Here is a 16,780-nt window from a genome sequence, read left to right as displayed (position 1 = left end):
ATCAAGTCATACGGAACGTCCAAGGTAAAAAATCTAGCCTTTTCACTTACATTCTGGAAGCTAATGTTACTTTGTAAGCCATTTTTAAAAAATTTGTTTAAGGTTAAAAACCAAGCAACAGATCTAAATGATGAATACCTAAAGGACAGAACACCTCAGAGTGTTCTGTGACAAAGTTAACCCTGAGATTCATAACTAAGTCTCAAACATAGGAAAACAGAGGACTAAGAATACACCATGTGCACCTGCATGCAGGCTCCCAGACACATTCAAAAATCCTAAAAGTTACCTTTGAAATTGGGGGGTGGGAGACCACAAGGGGATAGTGGAGAAAGGACATGTATAAATTCTGAAGTCTTCTCAAAATATTAACTAACATTCTGACAGCCCATTTGGCCTCCTCCATGAATATGTTCTTCCAAAAAGGAGCTCGGCCCTGTCCTCTGACAAATGAAGGAATTAATTTATCTCGTAGTGCCTTGCATACGTTAGGGCTGTAGTAAGAATTATTAAATGGAAGTATATTCCCTTTAATAACTTACACTCCTCATAAAGTTTACTCCACATCACATTAATCTCTCCCTCCTCCTTGAGGCTCCTGTTCATATACATTCTTTTGTCAATTAATAAACATTTTTAGATGTGACTTCTAATGTACACACACAGACATCTCTCATTTTCTCAATAAACAGTACGAAGCAGAAGCAATGGATATATTGTACTATTCTTTGAATCTTGCCCACTGTCTTGTGAAAGAGGTAGATTCAGTAAATATCGCTGAAAAGAACTTTAAAATAAGCTTTTAAAAAAATAAATAACAGAGCTGGGGACGGTGGCTCATGCCTCTAATCCGAGCACTTTGGGAGGCCAAGGTGGGTGGATCACTTGAGGCCAGGAGTTCCAGACCAGCCTGGCCAACATGGTGAAACACCCTGTCTACTAAAAATATAAAAATTAAGAGGGCATGGTGGCATGTGCCTGTAATCCCAGTTACTCGGTAGGCTGAGGCATGAGAATCACTTGAACCCAGGAGGTGGAGGTTGCAGTGAGCCAAGAACACGCCACTGCACTCCAGCCTGGGCAATGGAGCGAGACTCTGTCTCTAAATAAATAAATAACAAAAATAAAATAGGGAAAATAGAGGAGAAAGCAAGGCATTTTTTAAAGAAAGAAAAAATAAATTATTTTAAATTTCATGTGACTTTCCAGAATTTTAAAAAGGAATATATTTCAGATGTACAAAGGCAAAAGTTAATGAAACAACTTTCCTTTATTAAAGAGTCTATAATTCACAGTTTTGGAACCCCGGAAGAGCAGAACGTTGAAATACTAACAACTGCTCAAGGACTCCTCTCAGGGTCCCCTGTATGACTTTTCCGCCCAGGGTAGGCAACACCTTCAATAACACATTGTTCAAAGAAGGACAATCCTGTGGCCCTCCTCACACCTCCTCTAGGTTCTCCACATTCATATATATCTATCCGGTGAAGGAAGTAATATTTTGTTTATGTGAAGAGTTTAATTCATTAAGTTCTGAAATCTGTTTTCTATTTTCTATCATCATGGCAGTTAATTCATTCTCAAATTTTCAACCCTTCCACTTAGCAGAAAAAAAAAAGAAAGAAAATCTAAGTCCTGGAATATGCTAAAATTAAGACTAACCTGAAAATGCCATTCCAATTCAGAACTGCTAGAATGGGTCATTTGTCACTATTACATGTAACTGATAGCCTATTTTGGTAGACCAGAAACTGGCTTGAAGCCACTAGACAAGTGTCAAATATGTTCTGAATAAATTCAGTCTGTGTCAATAAGCTGAATTTCTTTTTCAAAGAAAGGCAGCCTTTCCTGAAAATTATTCTTAGAAATTTGGAGGCAGGGAGGCAATGTAAAATAAAAGAAAACAAGGAAAGGAATAAAGCTTACTAAAGGAGTAGATACCCTGCAACTGACAGAAAACTCAGTAAGTTTGAGAAGCCTGTAGAATTAAATTGAGCAAAACACAGAAAAGATATTTACTCTCTGAGTCTTCCCAGAGAAAGTTGTCACACTGTGGTGATCCTCAAGAGGTCAGGATATATTAAAAAACAAAGACCCACTCCTCACGATTTGGGTAGAAAGATGCTGACAATGACATATTCAACAATTAGAGATCAAAAAAGCATTGCAGAAAATTTCACCAATAAGTAAAACTGCATACACAGGAGTTGTGCTTCCTTTAATATTTTTTAAGACCATGCATATCTGTAGAAATCAGAGGCTCTGCTAACTCTAGGAAGGAATTGGGCAGAACACAAATCCTTCACTCTAAGTCTGTCAGATCCCTTTCTTTTAAATTTCCATTCCAATTCTAATGTTTGCCACAATCAGCAAAGAAGTGGTTCATCAGTAGTCCTTCTTCAGCAATCAAAGGAAATCAATTCAAATGGACAGGCCCACCTGCTCCCATCAGATGATCCCTACTCAAGGCTCCTGCAGAAGAAAAAAAAAGAAAAACCTGGGGATGACCCCACAATGGAAAAAAAAATCAAATATCCTCATTACTATCCTTTTCCTTCTTGCCCTAGAGGAAAAAGCCAACCCACCAGGCAACTGGACAGATGTGGGCTATGAAGGAATGCCATACCCAAACACCACAACTGGTAAAATAAAGCCACAATGGTCCTTTATGCTTTGTGAGCTATTAATATAGCATAACAACACAACAGCCACCAGGAGCACTCCTCAGACCTGCTGGTAATGACTAAATACCCTCTCCTGCCTGGTAATTGCCTACTTCTTTCTATTTGACATAATTCATCAGCCAGATTAGCGAAGGTCATTCAGGATCGTACGAAGAAGAAAGCAGGGATGATAACATAACCTGACACATCAAAATGTTCTTCTATGAGCAGCCTGAAGAGCCATAGCTTTAAAAAAGCTGTGGGCTAGCAAAATAACCATATAGCATACAGGTCAGTGGGCATCCACTGTTTATTGCTACTCATTTCATTTTTGAGTAGCTCAGCACAACTGTAATTGCTAGTTAACAGACAGACTGGGTCCTATTAAAAAAATCCCCAAAATGACTCCGCCAGGGACTAGAATAAATAAAATTTGAAAGAAAGATTTCTAAAAGGCTTGAGAGCCAGTCGCTGGTCAACAAACACTGGCTGTGAACATCCTGCAGCGACAAGAGATGGAGCCAGCCCAGCGGCTGACTGATTTCTGATCTCTGAGCCAGCTGCCTTTCATGTGGAGTTCTCTGTGTGATTCAGATGATATGAAGACATTATAACTGGACAGTTCTGGGAACTTTCTCATCCCAGTGCACTGTGCACAGAAACTGGCCCCAGCATTACTCATTGTTCAAGTTCCAAAAAGGCAACAACTGAGATTCATGATTGAATATCAACATTCGGCTTAATTCTAAGAGACAACTTTTCTCCTTGTAAAATGTTAAAAAAAAAAAAAAAAAAACTTCCCCCACTCCAACCCTATTAAATAAGAAGCACATCAAAGTGCTAAAGTTATTATGCTTTTTTTTTGTCTTTGTCTCTTAGAGCCCTGCTTTCCTTGGCTGTTCCTTATTCTCTTACTGTTCAATTGCTCCAATTTAGGAATAAAGAAAAAAGAAAAAGAAGAAGAAGAAAGAAAAAAAGCAGAAGCAGTTGGCTTTGTGCAATTTCTAGGATTCTGAAGAATCTTAATCTCTCAAATCTCTTCTCTCTTCTCTCCTCCATCCCCTCCTCCCTTCCTTTCCTTCTCAGATCCAAATCTCCACGTCACACCAGAACATCATTCAAGCATTCAGTAAATTTGAAGAGAAGTTCAGTGCCTGCTGGTGGAGAAGAAATCTGGGCTCTGTTTGATCGATACTGAGATGTGGACACCTCGGTCCTCAGTTCCTAGATGGCGGAACTGAGTTTGCCGCCTGGATCCGGGCAAAGTCGTCTGAAGTCTTTCTGGCCGCTTCTCTGTCTCTCTGCTTTTATTTTAACTCAGCCTGGGCGCAATCAGAGAATCTAATCCTAGCAACAAAGCCAGGAGCACAAATCCACCGTGATGAACTTGTCGGCCTGCTCCCCCGCCCCTTCCTCCCACTACCCCGGACTCGCCTTTGAAAAGACTAGCGTCGGGGCCAGAAAATTAATATGTCCGAGGCAAGGAGGAGAAAAGCGGCAGAATACAAGTGGCCACCAGTGGTTTGGGTTCTGTTGCTGTTTATGTGTATCTTTTAAACATCAAGGCCCCACGCACAGGAACCCCAGCCGCTCAAGCCCCGGGTGGGCGCGTCGCACCTCCCCTGGCATTGCCGAGACAGCTCGCCCCCTCCCCCTGCGCGCCCTCCCTAGTCTGGCTGGGGCCGGGGCGGGTTGGGGGAGGTTCTCGCGGGTTTGTCTGACACTTGTAAATGGAAGTGGGATCCAACTTGGAAAACAAACGCGCCAGAGTCTGGGGGCGGAGAGGAGCGGGAGGAGGGGAGAGGGGGGAAAAAGACTTCAATCATTAGCGCGGTCCCAGAGTCCCTCCCTCCCGCCGCGGCTGCTGCAGGTTCGCCCAAACCCGAAGCTGACTCCCATTGGGCGCGCGGCGGCGGCGGGATGGAGCTGGAGCTCCCGGCCGAGGCGCTAGGAGTCCACCAGATTCCGCATGCCAGAGCCACCGGCCGCCCACGCTCCGGGCCGCAGGCGCCACTCCCTCCCGGGAGCCTCTCCTAGTCCTTCACGGAGACCAGGCAGGGTCTCCGCAGCCTCCCCGGCTCCGATGTCCATTCCAGGAACCCCTCTCCACCGCCTGGTTTGAGCCCATTATTCCAGCGAACTGCAGCCTCAGGATGTCACCGTCAGCACACCTACACCCCGGGAGCACCCCTGTTCCTCTCATCCCGGGCAACCCAAGCGGCTCTCTTAGCTCGCAGCCAAACTCCAGCCACCCCTGCATCCTTGCCCCAAGCACACCCCCGCCACCCCCCGCCCACAAGAGGAGAACGGTGGAAAGTGAATAAAAGTTGCTTTTCGCAAAGCCTAATCGTGGTCAATGTTTAACCATCTCGGAAAGCACACGCGACAAAAGTCAACGAGAGAGGGGAGGAGGGAATTCAGATCACAGCACAGCTAAAAATATCCGGGCTCGCCATCATGCAAGTCGGGGGGCCAGATGCACTTTAGCTCAGCGACTCCCACTGGCGGAATCCTCGCGCTCACCGCGCGCCGCGCCAAGATGGTCCAGGCTACCTCTACTGCCTCCACGCCAGCGCCCCTCAGCCCCCTACACTTGCCCTGCACACACACTGGCCTGTAGAGGGGATTTACCCCGCACCGCCCGGGAGTGCGGCCTGAGCTCGGAGCTGGTGCCCCTGGCGTTCTCGCCCCCAATCCGGAGACAGCTCCTCCGCACTCCTGGGACTGTCAGACCCGCGCTGCTTTCTTTTCAAAGACAAGCAGCCTTCCCACACGCCCGCCAAAAATCATGCACTCTCGCAAAGCATTCCGGTTCCCTCTCCTTGTCAAGATAGCAGGGATAGTCTCTGTCCCCAACCACTCCGTAAAGGATGTCGCCCCCAGTCGAAGAGCCGCTGCCGCCGTTCACTACATCTCACCCTGACCACAAGCCCCGCAAGCCCGAGTCAGGCGTGGGGAACGGACCCGCAGACTGGTAACCCTTTCCCTTTCCTAGCGAAAGTAGAGGCTGAGCTCCCTGCTCTGCGCCGCGCCTCGCCTAGCGATGACCCAACTTGCACCTCCGGGTCGCCTAAGTGCATCATCCATCCGCATCTGAACATCCCCCACTGCGCCCGAGAGGCACCGGCTGCCAAGCAGGCTCGCCACCTCAACCTTCTCATCCACCTGCAAGGGCGGCTGGGGGCCGGGGATGGGTGCACTGATCCGCAACCCCCCTCGCAACCCCTCCCCAAATCCTCAGCTCCAAACTTGGCCAACTCTCCGTGTAAACCTCCCGGCTCCCGCCGCAGGGCCAAGCCACCCTCTTCTCCTGTTTGCAGCGGCAGTAACGGCGGCTCGGGGCTGCGCGGAGGCTGGAACTTTACAAGGTGAAAAGTTTCCCCCACGCGCTCCGTTGGCTTTCGCCTCACGAGCCCACCTCGCAGCCCATTTGCACCCAGCAGCTGAGGCTGTGCTCCGGAAGGCGCGCTCCAGCCGGTGTACCAGGCAGCCAAATCATCACGCTACAAATCCCCACGCACCCTTGCCTCCGCTGGCGATCCACGGCTCTACGAGGCGCTTCCCCCGTGGTCTTCCTCACCCGGTGCTCGGCGCTCTTGCTCCGGGCGAACCGGTCCCCCCGGCTGCTGCCGCCGCAGTGCCCACCGCGCGCTAGCCGGGACTGAGGCCGCGAGTAGAAGCGCTCTGCGCTCGGGACGCCGCCGCCGCCGCCGGGGGTTCGCAAGCGGAGGAGGGGAGCCGAGGCGAAGAGAACAGCAGCGGGAGGAGAGGGGCGGGGGGGCGCGAGATCCCAATCCGCAGCCCAGTTCACAGCGCAGCCTGCGGGGAGGAGCGCCGGCTCTCCTGTCTGCTCGGAGCTGCAGCAGCCGCCGCTACTGCTCGCCGCCTGGTTGCTCCGGGCTCCCCATCACAGCCGACGCCGACGCACGGCCAAGCCCCTCTCCCGTCTCCCCCTCGCGCTTCTCTCTCGCAGTCTCCTCCTCCCAAACCGCGAGCGAAAAGGGCGAGGGGGAGAGGAGCCTCCGCGGCGCGGATGACTAGCGATCTAGGAGCGTGGCGCAGGGGCGGGGGAGCGCGCGGGAGGGGGCGGCGGAGGAGGCGCGGCGAACTGTGGGGCATTCCCGGCGCCGGGCCTGGAAGCGGCTAATTTTAGAGCTCGAGTCTTCCCTCAGCCCTCTGGGGCTCTAGGATAACACCAACGTACTTTCCTGCCGCGGGGAGAGCGTGGTGCTTGCTGGCTTGGGAGAGCTTTCGCACACTGCGTTGAGTCTCACCCGCACCACAGCCCTGTGAAGATAGAGAACGCGTTACTCTCCTGGGACAGAGAGGAAACTGAGGCACATCGAGGTTAACATGGTTTATATAACGTCCCAACAAGGCTAGTTTGTAGTGTGAAGATTAAACCATCAAATGCCGTGCCTCTGGACTAAAAATATGCCTCCCAGTGAGGGCTCCTACGACTTTCCCAAACATTGAGATCCTGGGATCATCCGATTGCCTTGTGGAGGAGGGAACTAGACTAAGCAGCTAACGTGGTGTAATCTCTTCACTCTTCCTCTGTCCCAAATATGTTTTAAACATTTTTTGTCTTAATGGAGGACAGGGACTCTGAAAGGGTTGATGATTGATTTGGGGCTTGATGATTGCATCTCCACCCTGTCAGCCCTCCTGGTCACTTCTGCAGCACCCACCCAAGTCCTAAGACCCCCTGACTGCACGCCCTCCATTCCCACACTGCCCCGGTGGAGAGGGGACTCCACTCGTTCCCTGCTCTGTGTCTCCTCACACTTTTGCCTTTCTTTTCCTCCCAGCAGAGAAGCAGACTTAACCCTCCCCACTCGGCACCTACACACACACACACACACACACACACACACAGAGAGAGAGAGAGAGCGCTCAACTCACATCTGTCTCTAAGGCAAGCACAGCTGGCGCATTTCCTCCTATGCTCTCTATCGGGCACTTTCTCCCCAACTCTACCATTGGCACCAGGAGAAAGGGACCCCAGGACTGCAGAACTCTTCCCCAGAAGAAATCGTTACTTTTTTTTGAAACACGGAATTCTCCTTGGAGGGCGAAGTAGGGCTGCTTCTAGAGGGCTATATGCTCAATCACTAGAGCAAGCGCTTTAAGAAGCCAATTGAGTTTACCTTTCTGGCCTTCGCGCTCCCAGCCTGGGACCTCTGCCCTGTTCACAGCTACACAAAGGCCTCGCCACGCCCCACGGGTGGAAAGTTCTCCTTGAAAGCCTCCAGCAGCCTCGCTGCCTTGACTGCCACATAAAGCACCCGGCATGCTCTGGTCATTCCGCCCTGAGAGTGTAATGTGAATACTAAGGAACAGTGACAGCTCCTCATACATCAGCTAATTCGGGGGTAATAAGCATGATGTTACCAAGGGCTTCATTGTCACGGAAGGCTAGAAGATAGGTCTGGAGTGAAGGAAACCACTAACAGGGCTAGGAAAACTTACCTGCTCTCCAAAATGTTAGCATCTGATTAATTTTATCCTGATTTTAGTTTTATTCAGCAGCTTTCTAAGGCACTAAAAGTTTATTGTCATATAAATATGTCCCTGGCATGGCATTTTCCTTGTGACAGAATGCAGCTAACTTTGCATCAAAGGTTTTAATGAATCAATGTATTTCCCACCTGAGTGCTTCTAGGGATGTGCTGAAACGAATTGTCTCCTGCAACCAGGCACTTTGGGTAGAGTCAGCTGGTGGTCGTTTGGCCACTGGGATGCTCAAGGAAGGAGTGCTGGCAAGGAGGCCAGGCATCTTTTACCTTCTGCCTGGGAAGACTGCCAGGTGATTGGAGGAGTGGCCACTTCTGCTGCTGGTGTAGCTCCTGGATTTCAGCTTCTCCAAATGTTCTTTAATGCCTCAGAGGTGCTTTAGAGATAAGTACAGAAATCTGTCTAAATTTCAGCCTCCCCATCCCTAAGCAGTACATACATAATAAAGTAAACAGTCTCTACTCCCAGGGCTGACATAAGCCATTATAGCCTGTGGGTAAGAGACTTCCTGCAAAAATAGTAGAGTGGTTTATCTAATGGGACACTCCTCTGGTCATTTTAGATTTAAATAGCATTTACTATTCATTGTGCTAATAATTCTGATTCTATAAGAAGACTGTATTTTTTTTTTTTTTAAAGTGCCGGCCAGACACAGTGGCTCATGCCTGGAATCCTAGCACCTTGGGAGGCCAAGGCTGGATGACCACTTGGAGCCAGGAGTTCAAGACCAGCCTAAGACCAGCCTAGGCAACATATCAAGACTCCACCCCCTCAAAAATTAAAATTAGGCAAGTGTAGTGTCTACATATAGTGTCTCATGTCTTTAGACTCAGCTACTTGGGAGGCTGAAGCAGGAGAATCACTTGAGCCCAGGAGTTTCAGGTTACAGTGAGCTGTCATTGCCCCATTATACTCCAGCCTGGCTGATGGATTAAGACTCTTTCTTTAAAAAAAGGTGATGTGGCTGGGGGGAGGGGTGCTACTGTGTGTCAGTACAGTGGAAGGCACAGAGTTGATAAAACAGTGAGCTTTATGAAAGTCAAGAATCTGTCATATTTACATTTCTATCCCTGCATAAAGCCTGGCACACTCAATAAATATTAGTACATATTCAATAAATATTCATATAATTAACAAATGGTGAAAACTTGAGAATCTTCTATCAGACCCAATGATTATGGTATGTAGGACATTGAAGTCCTCATAGGAAAGGAACCTATAAAATAAAAAAAATTGCAAATCTATAATAAAATCATATTACTTGCCATGTATCACAGCCTCCATACACCACTTCAAATCATCTGGGCCTTACCTGTTGCTTTTAGCCACCACAGGAACAGCCAGTTCTAAGTGGGCTCTAACCAGCTTCACACAGGTATAATCTGAAAGTGCTTTGCTCTAGGCTCCCCTTGCATCTTACCCCGACCCAGGTCTTTTTAGCTGAAGTTACAATGTGAACCCAAACCTAGAAGCATGAGAGATTAAAGAGCCTATGGTGGGAGCCCATGGATAAATACTCCTCTTTCCATCTGCAAGGAAAGGATTCAGAAATGTGTTCCATGGAGCTTCTCTGGTGGTCTTTGCTAAACAAAGCAGCCATTCTCCCAAAGCGATGGCCAGCTTGATAACACATCCTTGTACTGGCGCTCCATCCTTCCCTAGTTCTCCCCGTCTGCTCCTCACATGCTTCCTGGGATCACACTTCCCAAATAAAATATTTTCAGCAAGTGCTTGTATCATGCTCTATTTTCTGGCAATCTCAGGCTAAAACACCTACGACTAATGCTAAATACTTACATCAAGGAATGGCCAAATGATTTTTCAAACTGCCCTATGAGGATTTCACTTTTAAACAAATGTGTACCCAAGGACACCTGTGTTGGGGACCCGTTGTATGACTAGAAGTTTTCTGAATCAATTTCAACTTAGACTGCAAGGTTTATTAAAAAGTAAGTAATTAAAATATGCTAATTTAGAATTTACATATATGTAATTAAAACTCAAAACAGTAACTACGGGAATTTTTTAGAACTTAGACCAAAATGATCTTGTTACAGAGGAATATTTTATCACTGACATTTTTTAGAATTGCAACTACAAAGTAATACTAAAAAAAAAGACTGATTTTCTTTTTAAATTCTCTACAGATAGTGCTCTCACCCACCCGTTTGCCTGCTTGCTGTGCAGACCTCTCCTACTGGCCCACCCTTGGTATACCACTAATTGTACTGGTGGGTGGCCTTCTTTGCCACTCAACTATCCTAAGCCTGATCAATTTCGATCCCTCTTCTTTTGGAACAGCAACCAAACCAAACTTGGACACACCGAAATACTCTATTTTTGGCAAGCAAGTTGTCCTACTAACTGTCTTTATCCTTTAGGAAACTCCTTCTATGCCCCTGTTTTGGCTACTGCCTTTTCTTCTCTTTGGCTGCACAGAGAATAATAAACGTAATGTCAGAGACTCATTTTTAACACATCTATAATTCTATGTTATTTAGGCCACTCCTTTTTCTCTTTCTTACTCATTTGTTCATTCACTCACCCATTCATCTATTCAAAAATTATTTTTGAGCAGCTGTGTACTTGGCTCTCTGCTAAGTGTCAGGGATGAAATGATTAGCAAAAACTGATGAGATATCTACCCTCATAGATCTTTGGGCCAGTGGAGAAGTCATTAATCAAATGATTAAACAAAGAAAAGCAAAAGTGAGAAGGGCTACAACTGGATGATTCAAGTGGTTTAGTTAGCACCACTGCCATTCCAATGAGGGGGAATTTTTATTCATCTCTCTAATTTATTTACAAGCTAAAGTTCAACACAAACCATGACTAATGAGCATAAAGGATATTTAGTGTTACACCTGTTATATGTTTTGATATAATGTTATAAATAAGGGCAAATGCTATCAGCTACCAAGGTATGAATAGTACCAGGATCCCACTTCATCATCTTTAGCAAAATTTTCCTCCACCCTCTTGGCCTCTGATTAAACCTGCTTTTCTTTAAGTGTCTTGAGGATGGAATATTAGAGTTTTTCATTCAAAACCTCTGTTTTAATCTTACATGTAATTTATGATTTCTTATTGGTGTCCCTATATTTTAGTACAATAGATAAGTTATATTTTGAATGAAATATGCTTATGTGGACTAGTGTACTTTACCATTTATGACATATTTCTGGAACAAAAGCCTTCCATGTTTAAAATAACTGGCTTACAGACTTTTGAAACATGACTTATTTGCAAATGAAGATGTTTCTTTACCAATTAAAGGGGAAGTTGTAATGTAATCTAAAAGTGAGGTGATAATTTATTATAGGTGTATTAGTCCATTTTCACACTGCTATAGGGAACTGACTGAGACTAGATAATTTATAAAGGAAAGAGGCTTAATTGACTCACGGTTCCGCAAGGCTGGGAAGGCCTCAGGAAACTTCTAATCATGGCAGAAGGCAAGGGGAAGCAAGGCGTGTTCTTCAGAAGGCAGCAGGAGGAAGAATGAATGCAGAAGGAACTGCCAAACACTTGAAAAACTGTCAGATCTCGTGAGAACTCACTACCACGAGAACAGCAGGGGGAAACTGCCCCCATGATCCAATTACCTCCATCTCATCTCTCCCTTGACATGTGGGGATTATAGGGATTATAAATCAGATGAGATTTGGGTGGGGACACAAAACCTAACCATATCAATATGTACCAGGAAGTCTTAGAGTTAGAAAAGAAGATAAAGCTTATCTATCTATTTCACTGCCTTTTGATTTGCCTACATCATAGCTGCTATTTCTTTTCTCTAGTTACTTCTCCAGTCCACTTCCAAAAATAATCTAGGCATGGAATGAAGACTTTTGTCTACTTGCTAAAAGGAAAAATTATGCAATCTTCTTCCTTATTCATTGACTAAAGGAGAAAAGAAAAATTAGAAAGAAATACATTTTGGGGCTAAGGAGCCCCAAAACCAAAGAGAAGGAAAAAAGCCTTACCAAAATGTTGGTGAGTAAATTATAGCAATTTGTTTTTTATCTGATCTTAATTAAAGTAGGGAAGTACTATTAAAAATAAATGTTGGCATGTTGCCTCAAATTAAGGAACATCGACATCCTTTTCATTTTGAATTCATGAAAAGGGCTATTTACTCTTATTTTTGAATACTTTGGCTAAACGAGTTAATACCCACTTCATTTCACCGGGGAAAATGTTAGCCATGAATGTTAATGTAATTTTTCAAAAGTGAATTGCATGAAACTATTTGCATAACAAAAAATCACTGTGAACAAGTACCTTGCTGCCTGCAGTTGTGTTGTCAAAAACAAACTGCAAGAACATCATCTATTTTCCTTTCTTTCTTTCTCTCTTTCTTTCTTTTCTTTCTTTCTTTGTTTCTCTCTCTCTCTCTTTCTTTCTTTCTTCTTTTTTTTTTGACAGAGTCCCACCCTGTTCACCAGGCTGGAGTCCACTGGTGCAATCACAGCTCACTGCAACCTCTGCCTCTCAGGTTCAAGCAAATCCCCTGCCTCAGCCTCCTGAGTAGCGGGGATTGCAGGCATGCGCCATGATGCCTGGCTCATTTTTGTATTTTTAGTAGAGATGGGGTTTTGCCATTTTGGCTAAGCTGGTCTGGAACTTCTGACCTCAGGTGATCTGCTCACCTTGGCCTCCCGAAGTGTGAGATTACAGGCCTGAGTCACCGCACCTGGCCCTCATCGTCTACTTTCAAATCTGGTAACTTTGTTCACCTGTAAATAATTAGTTACCAAATATGGTTGATTTTCAGTAAAGTGAAACAACTACTGATTATGAAGAAGTAGTGGGTTCAAGGAGTTGATAATAGGATTCAGTTTTTTTCCTCTTCAAAATTTGCTCTTCCAAATTTGAATCAAATTTTTGGTGATTAATAGCTCTTTTCCTCTGGCACTGTTTTAGGAGTCAATTTGAAATAAGCTACTTATCTTAGTACATTTTCCATTGGGGGAGTCATTAGTATTAATGGAGTGCTGATATCATTCATACACTGAAACCCACTCTGTGCCTAGTGGCCAGTGTTGGGCAGCTGTGTGGTATAAATGGTTCTTGACATCAAGGAGCTTACCCACGAATGGAGCACTGCACTTGGGCTCAGGAACACTGGCTCTAAGGGATGTCAATAAACTCTTCAGCCATACTACTTTTATTTTCAGTTCTTTGCTATCCTTCCAGGCCTGGGAAATTTTCTGGTGACTGCCAGTCTGGATTTAGTTTCTGTGTTCTCACTGGCAATTGGTCTTTACCTCTGTGATATCACTTCTCACACAGCTTCATCCTCATCTTTTATCTGTTTTTGTGTCTCCAGCGACTAGGAGCCTCTTTAGGATAAAGGCTGATCTTTTATCTCTGTATTACCAAGGTGAGCTTCACATGGTGAGTGCTCAACAAAATGTTTGTTGAATGAATAGATATATTAGCCAACCTTATATATTTGAGTTTTCAAGAGATCAGAGAGAATGAGGTTATCATACATCTGCACTGTCTTAAATTTCTCAAGAGGGAAGCCTACATCAGTGATTCTCAAAATGTAGTGCCTGGACCAGCAACATCTGCATCAATTTGTAACTTGTGAGAAATGCAAATTCCCAGGCCCCAGACTTAGTGACGCAGACATTCTGGGGGTGCAGCCCAGCAGTTTGCATTTCAACAAGCTCTCCTGGTGATTCTGATACATGCTAAAATTTGAGAACCACTGACCTAGATCTTCCCACTCCTAACATGCATACACTGCTCACAGTTCAGTGTAAACCCAGGTGGACCCTGATCCCATGTCTTCAAAAATGGAAGTACAATACTTCTTTAACCCAACTTTTAAATCTATGCAAAGAAAGTCGTTAGTTAATCTACTTTGGCAAAAACTCCAAATTATCCTCATTCATCCCCGATGATGAGGTGTTTGGGATTGAATTGCCAAATAATTGCTTCAATTAGCCAATTCATTTTGCTTAGTTAGGCATAGCTGGAGGTAATAGCATCCACTGTATCCTAAAGGTGTTCCAGCCTCTTCCCCTCAGGTTGAAGCCAACTACAGACCTGCTGAGGAGGGGGAATTAACCACTTGGCGAGAGAACAGAGCCAATATCTGCACCTATTTGGCCATGTTAACAGTTTTCTTTCTTCTACATCCTGGTCCTTTTGATTTTATGCTACTAAGGTCTGGCCTGTGAGTCATACAGGGAAGTGCTTTCCCATATAGTCAAGCACATTCAGGGAGCATCTCCCCATAGTTGGAATCATAATAGAAGAAGGGAAGTAACTGGGGATGTTCGGCTGTCTATTGTCTCAGCTGCTTTGATTTTCCTGTTAAGTGACATTTTGCATGGATGTGAACTGAAATTAAAGTTTACACACCTTTTGAATGTTATTGCCATCATAGTCACAGGGACACAATTTATTTCTGAAACCCTGGGATGAGAATTTTGAGGCAAGTAATTACAAGCAATCCTTGTTGGTATTAAGAAATAATCAGATTACTTACAAGGATTACACATCTTGAAAAATAAAAGAATGCTTCAGGAGCTAGTGACATAGAAAGTATTTTGATTTTCTTCAAGTTGCACCTAAAACAGTAAGTCTTTTTTTTTAGTCGTGCTTCAAGTATTACTTTCCATTAAATATTTGAAACCTAGTACCAATAACTTTTTGTTTGCCTTTAAGGCAAAATTGACTCACTTGATAGAGTCTTCTATCTTTCGGAGTTGGAAGGCTTAGGTGAAGAAATGTCTGAAGAAAATTTCATTTCTCAGCACATATTTCTGAGCCTGTTTGGGAGTGACAGTAATGGCATTACAAGGTATTGAAGTGGTGTTCCTGGAAGCTAGTAGAGAGGTCAGAGCAGTGTGAAAATTTCCAGCAAATCTGTCAAGCATCCTGCAACTCTGGAATGTAGCACAGAGTGTTTTCATTAGTGGTCAGAGTCAAGGAAGGTGGGCAAGTCCCAATACTGACATTTAGAGATCACACCATAGTTGATGTTTAGTGTTTTTTTAGCTGGGACATGTGTCCAGTGGAACATTCTGAGTGGATATGTGTATTTTAGCCCATTATGGTTAAAATATTTGGAAGCTATAGAAAATTCTGGAAACATTAGGTTTTAATTACTGTAAATTTAGGTGTTACTTATGGGAGAGTTTTAAAAATGGTAATATTCTAATAACCTGGGAATAATCCACTCAATAAGAGCCAAGATAGAAAACAAACTCACTACTTTTATTCATTTCCTAGCCCATTTATTTACTTGTGCAAGCATAAGTAAATCACCTAAACACTCCTGAGTGTTTATTATGTTCCAGAAGCAGAGAGCCTAGAGGTCAACATGACAGCGCCTGCCTCAAGGAGCTTTCATTCTTCTCTAGTTGCTTCTACTTACCTCCATTGTACCCTGGAAGACAAGTCAATAGTAATTGTAATTTAGTGTAATACATATACTTGCTTCCTTTCCAGAGTGGCTGTCCGTTTCAGAATACCTCTAAGCCCCCAATCTGCTTCTATTGTACAGAGAAAAGGAAACAATTTTTTTTTTAAGTGAACAAGTATTTGAAGAATATTTCCAGAGCAGCATCTAGGAGCTCAAATCTTTGTCTCTGCTCCACATGGTGTAGAGACCCCAGTCTGGGTTCCTCAATAGTTCCCAGGGGATTGTTCCAAATAGTAGGTTTTTTTTTTTTTTTTTTAAACAACTGAATTCTTTTGAGAATAGGAACAGCTACTGATGGGAGATTGCTCAGTATCAATCATTCTCTTACCCTAAAAGGATTAGAAACAGCCCTTTTGAGAATGGACTTAGGCAGCTTTGTATTTTTTTATTGTGGTGGTATGTGCCAGTGCAGGAAGGAGACAGCTTCTCTCCTACCTCCACTCTAACATGGCACACATTTTGTCAGATAAGTGAGCATTTCCCTTAAAACTGATTGATTTGGAAGGAACAGTAGTGTTTAGTCTGAATGGTACTTCCAAGCTAAGAAGTGTATCATTGTGGTTTTTTTCTGCATTAACAAGGGTTAATAAATAATAATCTTTCCTAATTCTTGCTTTTCACAGTGCCAGTCTCTAATTGACTTGGCATTTTGGGTAGAACTTGATCATGTCCCTGTTGAAGTCACTGAGAATCCCCATCAGCAATCTTGCAGTAATCTTGCAGCAAAATCTGCCACTCAAAACTTTGTGGCTCTTGAATAGAGCCAGTTTGAAATCTCGGCCAGGATCTTTGAACTCCAGCCCAGCCAGGCTGACTGACTCTGGATTTATCTCTCAGCAGGATGTCTCCCAGAATTGGCAGTCTCTGTCATGCAACAGAGACACACAAGGATCTTGCCAACAGCAAAGGGCAAAGAGCAAAGAAAGAGGAAAAGGAGGGGACATTTTACAGTATCAAGGTATTAGTGTTTGCACTTTTTTGTATCTAAACCAATAATTACACGCACGCACGTGCACGCACACACACACACACACACACACACACGCATATTTAACATATGCCATCTAGCAAGTCTAACCCAAAATGCTTAACTGCATTAATCATTCAACCAATAATTCTTATATGCTAAATGTAGTGTTTGTCTTTTACAAATTGG

At 44.5% G+C, this 16,780-nt stretch overlaps 1 protein-coding gene across 3 annotated transcripts in view; it reads right to left on the bottom strand.

Annotated features, from left to right (window-relative positions):
* Positions 1 to 6,540, bottom strand: part of FAT3 (FAT atypical cadherin 3) — a 679,936-nt gene extending 673,396 nt beyond the window's left edge. For 2 of the 3 annotated variants that reach the window (XM_032167143.2, XM_032761586.2), the window contains exon 1: positions 6,185 to 6,540. The gene's annotated coding sequence lies outside the window, so the exon portion shown is untranslated. The remainder of the gene's footprint in view (positions 1 to 6,184) is intronic. The other variant, XM_058446445.1, reaches the window with a different exon arrangement.
* Positions 6,541 to 16,780: the final 10,240 nt, after the last annotated feature.

This window comes from Hylobates moloch, unplaced genomic scaffold (assembly GCF_009828535.3).
Source record: "Hylobates moloch isolate HMO894 unplaced genomic scaffold, HMol_V3 SCAFFOLD_11, whole genome shotgun sequence".
NCBI lineage: Eukaryota > Metazoa > Chordata > Mammalia > Primates > Hylobatidae > Hylobates > Hylobates moloch.
Note: the sequence above shows the minus strand (reverse complement) of the source record. Positions and strands in the feature narration are given on the sequence as shown.